Below are 9,001 nucleotides of genomic sequence, written 5' to 3' on the forward strand. Positions count from 1 at the left end.
ACATATACAAACATCTCAAGAGTATAGTGGGGAGCTCTAAAAGAAAAATCCACCCAACTGTTGTCAGGCCTATTATGTTTCACTGAATATTAAGTTCTAGCTTTGTTAATTAAGGTCTGTATTTACTAAGACTCACTTCTAATATAGTTCCTTGTGGTTACGTTACATGGCTAGGAGGTTTAATTAAGTTATTAAAAAGGACACTCTTAAGTTTGTTTCTAAAGCTTATCTCAGTAACCAGTCTTTAAGTAAAGATCAGATGCTCCAGGATCTACAACCAGGAAATTAACAACAAGCTATAGTCCTTTAACAAACTAGGTCAGATGACGTAAAGATGTCACTGGACTATATTGAAGGATAGGCTCCTCCATCCATGGGATTCTGCAGGCAATAGTCCTGGAGTGGATTGCCATTTCCTTCTCCAGGGGATCTTCCCCACCCAGGGATCAAACCCAGCTCTCCCGCATTGTAGACAGACGCTTTACCGTCTGAGCCACCAGGGAAATCCACTTATGATTTGACTATTATGCTAACTGTATTGTATTCTATACTGCCTGTTTCAAAAGGTGTCGTCCCCTACATCATGTGCGTGTAGTCACAAATGTGTGACTGAGACACTGATATAATGATGGTATACAGTTCCATATAAAATCCATAGTTATAATGGATAGAACTCGTATATCTTCCTTTGGTAAGCTGTCTTCTGTACATGTGACTATTAGTAATAGATGGACCACTACTCAATCCAGTGAGACTACAAAACATGTACAAAGACATTGACACGCTTGTTTTGCTGTTATAAAACTACCAAAAACTATAAAAACTGATAATGGCCCTGTTTATGCCAGTGGAACATTCCAACAATTTCTTAAAATGTGGTCTATAAAACATTCTACTGGCATTCCCTATAATCCACAAGGACAGGCTATAGAGGATAGGGCTAATCAATCACTTAAACATATGATACAAAAAAAAGGAGGGGAGATGTCATAGGACAACAAACAATATTGAATCAAGCTTTATTCACCCTCAATTTTTTGAATATTTCAGCACAAACTATGGAAACTGCAGCCTGAAACATTTTCAGGCTACATCCACAAATACAACTAAGCCTGTGATTTGGTAGCAAGATCCACTAACGAATGCTTGGTCACCGGGGAAGTTGATTACCTGCGGAAGAAGGCTTGCTTATATCTCCCCAGGAGAAGGTCTAGAACCTATGTGGATTCCAGCTCATGGAGTAAAACTGAGCAGAAACAACCAGTGACTCCGGGCAACCTGCCCATGGCTATGTTTGCCCTGATATCACAGTGAGTATACCCCTGGCTTTGGCAGAAGCAAAGACTTATACCTATTGGGCCTATCTATGTACCAAATCCCCCACTGCCAATGCCTGTTAACTGGGGTGAGGGATCCATCCCTGTGTATGTCAGTGACTCTTGCTGGATCCCTGTTCCAGAAGACGAGCATTTGCCCACTCATAAAGAGGAAGAGGAGACTCCCTTAAATAGTACTTTGGGTTTTGACACTTGGCCTATTTGCTTGGGTGTTGGCCAGGGCTGTTTTAATCTATCAACGCAGGCTTGGCTTTCTGTAAATTCTTTAAACAGAAATCACACTAAGGTTCAACTGCATTTACTTTCTGGATTGATCTTTGGCTATCAAGAGACTAATAAATTAATCTGACCAAGCCAGATAGACCCCTGTGTGAGAACAGCATATGGGCCAACAGACAAGACCAAATACGCAGGGATAATTGTCGCGGGACGGAGGGGGTGATCTGACTTAATGGCTCCTATGGAAGTGTCTGGGATTGGTCCCCTAAGGGGTATGCAGTCTTTAATTGCTCACACCATAACTCATCCTGCAATCCTTAAAGAAGTTGCGTTGACGTGTGTCTGAATACAATCACACTAATATTACTGCACATTCAGAATATCCCATTATCTGGCATGTCTCCGCCATAGCCACAGCTCAAATTAGGTAGGGCTCAAACAGAAATATGGAAGTTGGCCATAAGCCTGAAAAAAATATAAAATTTGGGATGGAGATTATTCTCATTCCATGAATCATACTCTGTCATTCAATACATCAACAAATTGGACATTTTATACTCAAGCTGGCGTTAGGAATCCATATGTAATTATGATTGGCACTATAACTATTAATCAGACAGAAAGGAATCTGATCTGCCAGGATTGTAAGCCATATACCTGCTTGAACAGTTCATTATTTAACTCTAATCATTCCTATGTGATTTTGCGCAGACGTTTAGGAGTTTGGTTATCAGTAACTCAAAGTAGGCCTTGGGAACTCTCCCCTGCCGTGCGGTACTAAATACCATTCTGAAAAGATCCAAGCGTTTCACTGGCCATAATGAGCATTATTGCTATCACCACCGCAGTGGCAGTGGGGGGCGTAGCTCTCCATCAGACGGCACGAACTACCACTTCTGTGCAGGAGTGGCCGCTTGGGGAGCCCAAATCCATATAGATGAGGAGATTAACAACAAGTTGGTGGATTTAGAAAATGCAGTGCTACTCTTAGGAGAAGAAGTGCAAACTCTTAAATTAAAAATGCATCTAAAGTGTCACTGGAACATTACTACTTTCTGTGTGACCCCTCAGGAATATAACCAGTCTGAACACACCTGGGAAGATGGTAGACGGCGCTTGCAAGGTCACACAGCCGACAACCTTACTCTAGATACTAAACAGCTACAAGCAAGGATTATTGGCATACAGCATGCTTCTCTGAGGCTATTACCAGGTACAGATACACTTCAAGGGATGGCAGAAGGCCTTAACTCATTAAATCCTCCTGAGCGGATCAAAGGTATTGGAGGTGTTCTCATCGGAACACTAGCTATGTTTTGCTGTTTCAATATAATCTTCTGTTTAGTCCTCAGATGCATGCGAAAAGCCCTCTGAAAACTCATGAAGAAAGGATTTGTGAGATAGACACATTTTCTGCCACAAAAACAGAAAGAGGGAAATGCAGGGGTTAACAGTCAGCTGCCTGTTGCTCTGGCTAAGCCATGGGAAAAGAACAAAAGCAAAATATAGCAATACAGTATAATGTAAACAAAAGTACATCAGGTTGATTAGTTGGGGTTGTCATACCCTGCTGCTGCTGCTGCTGAGTCGCTTCAGTCGTGTCCGACTCTGTGACCCCATAGACAGCAGCCCACCAGGCTCCCCTGTCCCTGGGATTCTCCAGGCAAGAACACTGGAGTGGGTTGCCATTTCCTTCTCCAATGCATGAAAGTGAAAAGTGAAAATGAAGTCGCTCAGTCGTGTCCAACTCTTAGCAACCCCATGGACTGCATCCCACCAGGCTCCTCCGTCCATGGGATTTTCCAGGCAGGAGTACTGGAGTGGGGTGCCACTGCTTTCTCCGCATGCCCTGCTAAGTTAAGGATAAACATAGTGTGGACCTTGGAACAACGGGTCAGCACAAATTCAGAATGCTGCTTGTGCACACACCAAGATGTTTTCCCGAGGCATATGTGGGTCTATGACCTCCAGTTGGGTGATACCCCTTGTACAAGAAAATAACAAAGATAGTTCAAAGCAATCAATAGAATGGGAAACGTGACTGGGGACACAGGAGGCTGATTTTACCATAGCACAACAGATACTTTTTGTTTGCCAAGACACTAAATAAAAGTGTTGTCACTCCGAGGAACAGGGCTCTTGATCCTAGAGGTCTTGAGTCTCCTGGTCCCATCTTTAAAACTTTAATTCTGTCTCTAGTTTCTTTTTCCCAAACTGTGTGTCGACCACTTTAGATCCCTACCTGCTGCACTGGCTGTAGCATCTGGGAGGTCTTCCCACACAGTCAGCATTAAGCTACCTTATTCGTTTGCATAGCTGCATAATATCCAGTGCTGAGAATGGCAATAGGTTATTCAATGAACCCCCTGTGGCTGGACATCTAGGCGGTTTCCAACCGGTTGCTGTTATAAGAGTGCTTTAATGGCTAAATAATACTGTAAAGGTATCATTCTTGGAAGTCTCATTTGCTAGAAGGAGACTTACTGGGTCTCAGGGCAATTTCTTCACCTTTGTCTGCTCCCTTCCATAGGGCTAAGCCATTTCCACTTTTTCCTTTTTGGCCACACCACATGGCTTGTGGGATCTTAGTTCCCAACAAGGGAAATGAGGGGATTCCATGGTGGTCCAGTGGTTAGGATGCCACAATTTCATCGCCAAGAGCGTGAGTTTGATCCCTGAATATACAGCCTAAAACTATAAGACGTCTAGAGAAAAACAGAAGAAAAATTTTTGCAAAGTTGTCTTAGCTAGAAAACATCGATAAATTAGACTTCTCCGTTTTGCTCTTCAAAAGACACCACTGACAAAACAGAAAGGCAAGACACAGATTGAGAGAAAATACTTGCAATGCCAGGCTTTCATTCCCAGGTAACCCTGATCTGCTTTCCGTCACTAAGATGAGTTTGCAAGGTTCAGAATTTTATATGGAAGCTTCGTGCTCGGCTTCTTTCACTCAGCATGATAATTCAGCGATTGTTCCATGGTGTTGTGTTTATCATAGTTGATTCCCTTTTATTGCTGAGTCATATTGACCTGGATGGCTGGACCAGCTTGTTCATTCATTCACCTGCTGATGAAGTTTTTGGGTGTTTTCCGTTTAGGACTATGACAAATAAAATTGCAACGAATGCTGGTATACAAGGCCTTGCAGGGACATCCATTCTATTTTTGCTAAATACCTAGGAGTGGAGTGACTGGGTCAGATTGTAATTCTACGTTTAGCTTTAAGAAACTGCCAAACTGTTTTCCAAGGTGGCTGCATCACCTTGCGTTTTCACCAGAAGTGCACTGTCAACACCTATTACTGTCTTTTTAATTTTTCCCATTGTGTGGGTGTGAGATGGTATCTTCATGTGGTTTGGATTTGCACTTCCCAGGCTAGTTTCACACGTTTCTTGGCCACTCATATATCCTCTTTGGTGAAGTGTCTACTCAAATCTGTTGCCCAATTTCTTATTGAGTTGTGTCTTTTATTACTGAGTTGTAAGAATTATTTATATATTCTGTATGCAGGTATTTTGTTTATTTAATACATACATTGCAAATATTTTCTCCTGATCTTCGTACTGCCTTTCTGTTTTCTTGATGGTGTCTTTTGAAGAGTAAAATGATGCAGTCTAACTTATAAATTTTCTAGCTAAGACAACTTTGCTTACCAGTTTGCAAAATTTTTTTCTTCTTTTTTTTTTCTGGATGTCTTAAGAGTTTTAGGTTACACATTCAAGTCTCTGCGATCCATATTGAGTTCATTTTGTGTATGATATAAGGTAAGAGTTAATGTTATTTTTCACACGATGTCTAGTTGTTCTGATACTATTTGTTGAAAAGGATTTCCCTTTCTCCTTTAATTGCCTTAATATCTGTGTCAACAGTCAACTGGCTATATTCATACGGGTCTGTTGCTCTAGTCTATTCTGTTTTATTGATCTATCTATCTTTTCACCAATACCAAACTGTCTCATTATTCTAGCTCTATAATAAGCCTAGAAGTTAGACAGAATAATTACTCGGATTTTATCTTATTTTAAAAAATCAGCTTGACCCTTTGTAATTCTATATGAATTTTAAAGTCAGTGCCAGTTTCTAAAAAAAAAAAAATTCTGCTGAATTTAGATTGGAATTACATGGCTCTGTAGACCAGTTTCCCTGATAGCTCAGTTGGTAAAGAATCTGCCTGCAATGCAGGAGTCCCTGGTTCGACTACTGGGTCTGAAAGATCCCCTGGAGAAGGGATAGGATACCTACTCCAGTATTCTTGGGCTTCCCTTGTGGCTCAGCTGGTAAAGAATCCACCTTCAATGAGGGAGACATGGGTTCAATCCCTGGGTTGGGAAGATACCCTGGAGAAGGGAAAGGATACCCACTCCAGTATTCTGGCCTGAAGAATCCATGGACTGTATATCCATGGGGTTGCAAAGAGTTGGACACGACTGAGTGACTTTCACATAGACCAGTTTGGGGAGAACTGATATCTTAATAACACTGAGTCTTCCAATCCATGAATATGGTATTTCTTCACATTTGTTTATGTATTCATGAGTTTCTCTCAGCGATATCTTTTAGCATATCTTTTAGTATAACAGTCTTAGACTTCCTTTGTTAGATTTATTCCTAGGTATTTTATCTTTTTTGGTGCTGTTGCAAATAATATTAAAAAATTTTTTTTCATTTTCAATTGTTTCTTACTGGTATATAAAAATTCAACTGAATTTCATACATTAATTTTTTAAACTGTGAACTTTGAACTAATAAATTCATTAATAATTCCAGTAGTTGTCATAGATTTCCTTGGATTTTCAATATACACAATCATATCATCTGCAAACAGGGAAAAACTTGCCTCCTTGTTTTCAGCCTTTAAGCCTTTTATTTATTTTTCTTGCCTCATCACAATGGTTATGAACTCTAGAACAATGCTGAATAGAAAAGGTGAGAATGGACATTCTTGTCTTGTTCCCAATCTCAGAAGGACACAATTTAGTCTTTTATATTAAGTATAATATTACTTGTAGACTTTTTTGGCAGGTACTCCTTATCAGATTGAGGAAATTCCCATTTGCACACAGTTTGCTAAGACTTTTTTTTTTTTAAATCATGAGCAGGTGTTGAATTTCATCATTTCCTGAGTCCATTAAAATAAGCATGGTTTCACTATACTGTTGATCCTGAACAACTCTTAGGGGTTGGGAGTGCTGACCTCTGTGCAGTCAAAAATCCATGGATAATGTTATATACAGCCCTCCATATCTGAGGTCCCACTGATTCAACCAACCGCAGAATGTTGTCTTCTAATTGTTGCTTGTGCTTCCCAGGTGACACAAGTGGTAAAGAACCTTCCTGCCAATGGAGGAGACAAAGAGACGTGGATTTGACCCCTGGATTGGGAAGATACCCTGGAGGAGGGCATGGCAACCGACTCCAGTATTCTTGCCTGGAGAACCCCATGGACAAATGAGCCTAGTGGGTTACAAGGTTGCAAAGAACTGGCCATGCCTAATGCAACTTCCTAAAGGAGATCAGTCCTGGGTGTTCACTGGAAGGACTGATGGTAAAGCTGAAACTCCAATACTTTGGCCATCTCATGCGAAGAGTTGACTCACTGGAAAAGACCCTGATGCTGGGAGGGATTGGGGGCAGGAGGAGAAGGGGACGACAGAGGATGAGATGGCTGGATGGTATCACCGACTCGATGGACATGAGTTTGAGTGAACTCCGGGAGTTGGTGATGGACAGGGAGGCCTGGCGTGCTGCGATTCATGGGGTCGCAGAGTCGGACACGACTGAGCGACTGAACTGAACTGAACTGAATGCGACTTAGCACTCATGTATGCAGGAAAGATATTTTATCCATGACATGAGTTTACCTTTGTCTCCAGTTCCATTTGTTTATTCTTTGCATTTGTGGGCTTTATGCCAGGAGGAAATTTAGGATGTTTGCATCAACAAAATTTCCAACTTATTCATGGGCAAATTCTGGGTTGTGCCCCTTGGAATCACCTCATGGAGACCTCCCACACCCCTCTCTGGGACTGAGGGTGCCTTTGCCCTCACTCTGCTCCCCTTCTGCTCATTCTCAGTATACCACAGTGACCACCCCGCTAGAGTTGTCAGTGGCCTAGAAACTCACTCTTTGCATTCTTCTCTACTGAAGCCACCCCGGAAGTGAAAGAAAAATACTCTGGCTAAGCCCCCATGCAGCACTTCCTGCCACAAGCCTGCTCTGGCTCCCGCTGCACTGAGGACGAAACTCATGTCTCTTCCCTCTCCACCCACAAAGCCCACAAAGGCCCCACTGATGCCTCCAAACAAGGCTCAGTACACTTTTCCCCTGCCACCCTGCCCTCAGGAACACTGTGACCTTACCCAGCTTCTCAGCCTTTGCCTGGGTTGTTCTGCCAGAACTCCCCATGCCTCCGGATCACTGGTTAATCCTACTTGTCCTCGGGTTTCAGTATATCAAAGTCACTTCCTCCAGGAAACCCTCCCAGACTTAGTGTCTCTCCTAGAAGCCTGGCACCAAGGGCCACTGAAACCCTGACTGGGTACTAATTTATTTTCACCTTCCCTGTTGGCTCCACCAGGCAGAGACGAGACGGGATCTGTGCTGTACCCTGCTGTGTGGCCCAATGCCCTGTACACCAGAAGTGCCCAGTGTCTGTGGGTGACTGAACTGAAGTCAACAAAATATGTACCAAAGCCACATTTGTGCCACAGCTTGTGATGGGATTACAGAGATGAAAGTGAAGTGTTGGTTACTCAGTCGTGTCTGACTCTTTGGGACAGTAGCCCACCAGGCTCCTCTTTCCATGGAATTCTCCAGGCAAGAATACTGGAGTGGGTAGCCATTCCCTTCTCCAGAAGAGCTTCCAGATCCAGGGATCAAACCCTGGTCTCCTGTATTGCAGGCAGATTCTTTACCACCTGAGCCACCAGGGAAGCACAGAGATGAAAAGGTGCTCTAAAATTTATCCCATATCCTTCAATAAAAAATAAATTAATAAAAAAAAATTTATCCCAAAGCTCTACTTTCTGGGGTTTGTATCCTACTAAGGGCACTGCCCTGGCCTCCTGCCTTCTCCACTCATGACAGCCTCAAGTGTGTTAAAAAACCTCAATCAGACCTGGCTCTGTGAGCTGGCTCCTGATGACTGCCAAACCATCCCCCTCCCTCCCCACTGCATCCAGTCAAGCCCTCTGAGCCTTAAATAGCTCTGTTCACTCTCACCTCTGGGTCTTTGCCCCTATGGTGTTCTTGCTTCACATCCCTGCTTGATCCATCTTGTCCTTTACACAGAACCCGCCCCCTCCCATCCCCCAAGCTCCCTGCCCCTCATCCCCTCCCTTCAGCTTCAGCCTGTGCCTGTCCCATCATCTTGGTTTTCTTGGTTATCCATAATGATTAATTGCCTCCCTGCCAGACCAGACAGTGAGGTGACCCAGTCTGT

The sequence above is a fragment of the Ovis canadensis genome, chromosome 5, assembly GCF_042477335.2.
Source record: "Ovis canadensis isolate MfBH-ARS-UI-01 breed Bighorn chromosome 5, ARS-UI_OviCan_v2, whole genome shotgun sequence".
In the NCBI taxonomy this organism is placed as follows: Eukaryota; Metazoa; Chordata; class Mammalia; order Artiodactyla; family Bovidae; genus Ovis; species Ovis canadensis.